Source organism: Mustela erminea, chromosome 13 (genome assembly GCF_009829155.1).
Source record: "Mustela erminea isolate mMusErm1 chromosome 13, mMusErm1.Pri, whole genome shotgun sequence".
NCBI classification, from domain to species: Eukaryota; Metazoa; Chordata; class Mammalia; order Carnivora; family Mustelidae; genus Mustela; species Mustela erminea.
Window position 1 is genome coordinate 88,922,603 of NC_045626.1, and position 7,735 is coordinate 88,930,337.

The following is a 7,735-nucleotide window of genomic DNA, read 5'->3' on the forward strand; positions in this document are numbered from 1 at the left end:
GGGAAGCAATCAGATCATGGTAGAGGGGGTACCAAGAACCCCCCGCCAGCCACGTGAAGAGAGAGTGAGAAGACAACCATCCGTGAGGACGGGGGCCCCCACCAGACGCCAGATCTGCCGGCACCTTGATCTCGGACTTTCTAACTTCCAGAACCATGAGCAGTACACTTGTCTTGTTTATTAGCTACCTATTTTATGGTATTTTGTTACAGTGGCCCAAACAGACTGCGTCAATGGGCCCATGTAAAGTCGTGGGGAAGAGGCCTTCTTGACTAGGGTGATTAAAGTCACGTGCTGCAACGCAGACATTCCAGAGTCTTCTTGGCCTCAAGTAGTGAGGTTTTAGTTCTCCTGAAAGTCCAGCGTGACCAGGCAGCTCTCTTCCACACACGGTCGGGTCACTGGAGCCCTGCATGGAGGAGGAGAGGAGAAGGCCTGGTCCCTGGCCGCTGCCTCCTCTTCTAGGCGTCCCAGGGAACTCACCGGAGGTCCCACCAACCCGCAGGTTGCGTCGGCCCTGGTTCAGCAGAAGGAGAACTTATCAGGAGTGGGAGGGACATGGAGAAGTCGTTGTTAGTCCCACCTGGTCCCGGTGCGGGGAGGGGGCGGCATCCGAATTCAGGATGCCTAGAACCTTTGTGAAAAGTGTACACGTTTTTCTGTCTTTATGTGAGTATTCATGAATACTGGTGTCCCACTCTTAAAATGGATTTTTTCCGACCTGAGGGTTGATGATGAATATTCTTGGAGAAAGAACAGACGGAAACAAAAGGCGCCACTCGCCGTGCTCTTTGCAGCGCTGCTGGGATGGCTAACGCTCTGAAGGTCTGGAGAGGACACTGTACTTTGGGCATGACCTCGCTGTCCAGCAAATCCTGACTCTGAGGTTGACTTCTGGTGGGAAAGGGGGCACCCTCGACCTGAACGTTCTGGAACTCAAGCCCACCTCCCATCACAGGAAGTTAGGAAGACCATGGCTGTGGGTCATTTGACAGCAGGAAGGCAAACCTACTCTAAATACTGGTGTCCATGGCGTAGGATTCTGCAGCATCTCACAGCACAAGGGGTGAGCCATTTGGGTCCTTACAACCATGCACTATCTACAAATGTGTCTCTGTGTGCAGTCAGAGCATAAAGGAAGGCTCCCGAGAGCCAGCCTCAGTGAGGCAAATTAGACAAGAATCAGTTCACTTGATAAATCCTTACTCTGTCCCTGGTTCTGGGAAGCAGAGGACTTACTAAAGCCTGACTTAAAACTGGTAAGAGCTGGCATATTTAATTTGGCCGTTATTATTAATATAAATGATGACTAATAAATGAGATTTTTGTAACTTAGTAATGATGTGGGGAACTTTTTTTTTTTTTTTTTTTTTGGTACCGTGGACAATTAACCATAAAGAGAATAATTCTAGACCTCATAAGTAAAAATCAAATTAAATAATTTATAGGCTTAGGGGAATATAAAATGTTCTACTCATTAGTTTTCATAATTAAGGACAAGAAACAAAAGTGTTCGATAATATAATGGTAAATAATTTAGTCTTTATTTTGAGTCTGCATTATGGTAAATTAGAAAGAAAATAAGGCTAAAGGAGATACTTGGAACATCAAGAATCGTTTGTGGAGGGGCGCCTAGGTGGCTCAGTTGATTAAGAAGGGTTTGCGGAGTACCTGGGTGTCCACAGGAGTCCACAGTCTACAGTAAGAGATCATTGTAGATTATTCCTGCCACAACGTCGTAGTCGAAGACCCTGGTGTCTTTGGTATCATCTAGAGCTATCTATGAGCTGGGGTCAGAAGGAAAGGAGAGAAAGAGAAAGACAGAGAGACAGAGACAGAGGGACAAAGATAGAGCAAGAGAGAGACAGAGAGACAGAAACAGAGACAGAGACAGAGAGGCCCCAGTAACTCTCTTCCGATGACAGGTACAAAGAGAAAACATATTCTTTCCAAGCATTCACAGACCATTTCCCAATATAGACCACACTCTGGGGCACAGGAAAAGCTTCAAGTAATTTAAAAGAATTGAAATAATGTGAATTTTGCTCTCTGACCAAAATGGCACTGAAATAGAAATCAATAAAACCTGTGAAAGATCTATGGGAAGTTCCTAGATATTTGGAAGTTAAATAACATGATTGTAAAGAATCACCCAAACCAGAAATGAGAAGGAATTTTAAGCTGAATAGAAATGAAAAGCAAGGTATGGAAATCTGTTTGACATCGGGAAGGTCATTAATTCAGGCAAGTTTGTTGTGATCATACCTCTATAAGGAGACAGGAAAGTTCTTAAACTAATGAGCTCAGCTTTCACCATAAGAAACAGAGACAAAATATGAGTCAGAAGGATGAAATGAAACTCAAAGCAAACAGAAGAAAGTAAATAATAAAGATTGGCGAAAGAACCCATAAAATTGTGAAGGAAAAGCAAACAGAGGAAAACAAAATCAATGAAACATAAAGCTAGCTCTGTGAGGACATAAACAAAATGGAAAGTCCTCAAGATAAACAAAATGGAAAGTCTTTAGTTGGATAAATGAAGACGAAAAGGAGGGAAGACATGTCTCACCGGCTTGAGTAAGTAGAGAGATTATCTTAACAGCAGTTTCCCCAAATAGTAAGAGAATCAGAAGGAAGCATTACAAAGAGCAAATCTATACATTCAACAACAACTTTATCAAGGAATAAAATCCTTGAAAGATAAACTGTCAAAGCATGGCCAGAAAGACAAAGAGACACCAAATATCCCTGTGTCTCTTGTAGAAATGGGATATGCACTTAACTTCATTCCGGGAAGTGAATTCCAGGCTCAGACAGCTTCACCGCAGAATTCTACCAAATATTTAAAACAAGGAATTAACAGGGATTTTATTCAACTTCTTCTAGAAGATTGAAGAGACTACTTCCTTTCCAACTCACGAGATGAGGGCAACTTATCCTTATACCAAGACCTGCCACACACAGTCTAAAATCAAAATAATGTATCCTAACAGATCATAAAAACAGATGGAAAGGTTTAAACAAATTAGCAAATCTAATGCAACACTATGCATACATGGTAATTTATCATCACCAACTCAGGTTTTTTCCAGGAATGCAAAGTTGTCTTAACTTTTGAAAATTAGTCAATGTAATCAACTTATTAACAGAATAAAAATAAAAATAAATACTGGGGAGTAGGTCTTCCTTGTTGTGTTTGGTGGTGAGAGACAAAAACCTACTTGGTGTGGCTTAATGTATGAAGTTGTTCATCACTGATGTAATGAAACATCCATCAGCAGCCAGCGCAAGTTGGTTTAGTGGTCACTAAAAGATGTTATCCGGCACGTAGTCTCCTCCCATTCCTTCTTTCTGATATATTCAACTTGCTGTCTTCCTGCCTCATGCTTGATGCCTCATGGTCCCAAAACGGTTGCCTGAGAGCCAGGCATCACATTCTCACAGACCTCACACAAAGCAGTACTGAATATAAGAGAGGTGAAAAGGATCTTCTTGGGTACCTTTTTTTTTTTTTTTTACTTCATGTAGAGACTTCTTGTCTCTATAAGATCTACTCATGTAGAGCCCCAAGTTCACCACCAGTTCTGACTTTGTATGTGGCATTGTCCAGAAATGAGTCACGTGTGACCCAAGGCCAATCCTGCTGGGAGGGCAGCGGCATTACTAACTGGATTAGATTAGTCATGATTCATCCCCTGGGCCGGGAATGTGCATAGCCTAACATCGCCAGGTTTGGTAAACTGGGAGAAGACCAGAATGGCTGCTGGGATTTGGCCACAGGAGATAACATTTTCGAATAATTTTAAACAGAGTTAGGCTTCTTACTAAGGGAGGAGATGAGGAAGAAAGTCTGTGTAGGAAAACTGACAATGAGAAGAGATTATTCATGAGCACCCATTAAGGTAAAAAATTACCTGCCGTCACTCTTTGCCCCCAGAGATAAACAACACAGGTGGAGAAGGGCTGCTTTCTTAATGTAAGCCTGCATTTCACAGAAGCTCCCCTTCTGGTCATATCTCACCTAAAAAATTGAGCTCTTTGTCCACATTAAGCACGATCACCATAAAGCCGCATTTACCCATTAGCATCTGTCTTCCTTTGTTTGGACTCCTGAAACTGAAGGGCATAGACTAGTGCCTTAGAAACAACAGACATTTGGTTCTCACAATTCTGGAGGCTGGAGATCCAAGATCGGGGGCCCACATGCTCCGTGTTGGTGGAAGCCACTTCCTGGTTCATGCGTGCTCTCCCCTCTCTGGGTCCTCATGAGGCAGGAGAGGTTGGGGGGGCTCTCTGGGCCCCCCTCTTACTGGGGCTCGAACGTGGTATGGGCTTCGCCCATGTGGAATGGAGACCAACGTGAGCTTATTATGGTCACGGTGACAGCCAGCTGTCTGTCAGAGACACACCAGTCCCACTCATTCAGATGTTTCTGCTGCAATGGTGATCTCTCGGCAACCATTCATGCATCTGCCACCAAGAAGGGGACAGAACAAAACGCGAGGTCTAGTGAGGCACAAGCTGGTGTGAGGGGTGGAGAAGTTGGCAAGAACAAGCCACAGTGATTTCTTTCCCAAAAGAAACTTTCCCAAAGTGGTTTCTTTTCCACCAACCTCTGGTTCCGCAAGCCCCAGAAGCCAGATGCGTGACCACCTCAGTGCATGGAGACAGACTCCAATCTCTCCCTTGCAGACTGGCGACTCCTGTCCTTCCCTCAGAAACCATTTTTACTTATCTTATTTTTAAAACAGCTAATATATCAGGGGCATCTGGGGAGGGCTCAGTCAGTGAAGCGTCTGCCTTCAGCTCAGGTCATGGTCCCAGGGTCGTGGGATCGAGTCCTACATCAGGCTCCCTGCTCCATGGGGAGCCTGCTTCTCCCTCTCCCACTGCCATTCCCCCCTGCTTATGCTCTCTCTCTCTCTCTCTGACAAATAAATAAATAAAATCTTTACAAATAATAAAAATTGAAAAATATCTTAAATATCAACACACATTTAGGTAGAAAAAAAAAATGAGAAAGTACAGATTAGGGGAGATAAGGAAAATCCCTGGCGTTCTACCAGCCAGCAAAAAGATATTTCGGTATCTGTGGTCTTTCCAATACAGTGCCCACAGATACTAAACTCAGGGTGTTTACAAACGGCATTTTGGGCATAGTATCACAAAGCCGGAAAATCCAAATTTGCTTTCTCTGCGCTCCGATCCATGATGTGAGAACTGTGTGTTTTGCAGACAGACTCCCGGCTGGTGGTGGCGGGACACCTGTCATGGGTAAGCTCCCCCGTACCCCCTGGGAGCCGTCTTCCAGCACAAGATGCCAGGAGCTCTGCCCCTCTCCATTCAGCTGCCCAAGACACGCTGTAATTAGTCACAGAGGCACCTTACCAATACGTCTCCTGGACAGAAATCAATAATCCATTAGCACAGTGGATTCTCCAGGTCCTCTACATTGGGATGATCTGTCGTTGTTTTAGATGGTCTCAGTCAGACACCTTTAGGCCCCGAAGACTGACCACAGCCAGGAGGCCACTTGCTGTGGACACAGTGACGTGGGCTGGGCCAGTTTGGAGGTGAGGAGGTCAGGGAACCCCAGTTACAGCTCAAACGGCCATGTTTTTTCAAAGAAACGGACTCACAAAATCACCTCCTTTACAAATGGGTTAGCAGGTGGTTGCAGTTTCCCTGAGCCCGACGTTTCCACTTTTTCTCCCTTTCTGGAAGCTTCTTAACAAAACTGCTAATGCACAAATATTTAGGTCCCGCGCTTTCCCGCGCCCATTTTCTCCATTGTCTCCATCAGAGAGAGTTCTAATCAGAAACGTAAGCACTATCTACCAGAAACCCAATAAGCAAAATAACGAATGCGTTTCCTTTTTTTTTTTTCCTTTTAAGAAAAAAAAAATGTATATCTAAATAGATCACTTGTGGAAAATTATGAGCCAGGACAGACTATGATTTCACATTGTGGAATGGTGCAATTTCCCCTGCCAGGCCCCGAGCTATCATTATAATCAGAATTCTTCTTCTTGAAAAACCGAGATGAAATTTCAAAGTTTCTAAGTGGTGCAAGATGGAGGCAGATAAGGAGCTAATGGAACAAGGTAATGGGAATTTGGTGAGTGGATAACACTGAGTCATTACAAAAGAAGACGAGATCTGCTGTCACCGGGTAACTTCTCCTCTTGCACGGGTAGGGTGAGATCTGAGTCGGTATTTGCAGAAATTGTTGCAAGGGTTAAATAGCTTGAACTGCTCCGTCAATGTCCCTGTACATGGCAGGAATGAGCCTCCCCAGCCCCACGAGGTAGGACATGCTTGAGCAGCTTAAATTTTCCAGGCAGGAGCATGAGCCAACACTCACGGCCACCACACTCTGCACCCCTGTCTCAGCAGATCCCCGCAGTGGTCTGGCTGAGACATCCTGGTTGCACCAAGTCACCTCCCCCAAGCCACCCCAGGGCTGGGGCTGCCCGCTTTCAACTGTGGGGTATGACCCTCCTCCTCAGCCAAGAGACGCCTCCCACCGCCCACCAACAAGACTTCCTGCCTTGGCTCCCAGGTTCCAATACCCCCAAGCAACGGCTTGACCTAGAGTCACCTTCTTGTGGCCCCAGGACGAATGAGCAAGGGCATTCACATAGAATTTTCTCCTGTTCCGAAGACTAGGATGGCATTGACGCCATCCATAGCATTGACTAGTTATAGCGGATATTCCCAAACATGCATATTTTGAGAAGTTAATGAAGGGTCTCTTCTCTTATGCTCATGGGTAACCTTAACAGCAATAGTCTCAATGTAACTGCATTTTTGCTCATATATGAAAGTCTTGTTTCCAGGTAACTAATTGTTACCAGTTGTAACTAACCGTCAATCCAACTGTAAGCTGAAAATTACATGGGGGCTCTGGGTGGCTCAGAGCGTTGGAGCGTTGGCTTCTTGTATTCTAGGCTCAAGTGGTGATCTCAGAGTTGTGAGATCGAGCTCCACATCGGGACCGAGCTCACGGAGAAAGTCTGCTTGACCTTCTCTCCCTCTGCCCCCCACCCAAAATAAATAAACAAAATCTTTAAAAAAGGAAATTATTTGATTCCTTTTAGGAAACAAGTGACCCAGCAAAATTATTAATCTGCAAAACTACAAAGACAGTTAGAGGAAGCAAAGTAGTTACTTTTTTAAAATTTTAAATACGGTTACATATGTTTATGAGAGAAGTAATTCCCATAAAGCAATTTATTTCCACACTCACAGGCTGCTAAATAATCTTTAAAAATATCTTTTCATCTCATAGATATTACAGTTATAGAAATAAGCTTTAATTTGGCACACAAATTGAATTCTGCATTTGTACTCTTAAGGTTAAAAGGGCTATTACTAACTAACACACTAACATTGACAGAAATGGACTTCTTTTTTTTTCTAAGTAGGCTCCATGCCCAGTGTGGAGCCCAATGGGGACCTGAGTCCACGACCCTGAGATCAAGACCCTAACTGAAATCACGAGTCGGCCACTTAACCAACGGAGCCACCCAGACACCCCAGAAATGGACTTTTGGGGGGAGGTCTCTTTTTAAGATGGTAAAATTGGTACAAGAGTCTTACATCTAAATAGAAGTTCAGGAAGCACACATCTGGCCCATTTGTTCTCTTCTGCATCATCTTCCCTGTTTAGTTTTATGCATTCTTGCAATTTCCCAGCTTGAAAAAAAGCACTCCGAATCATGAGGTTCAGTAG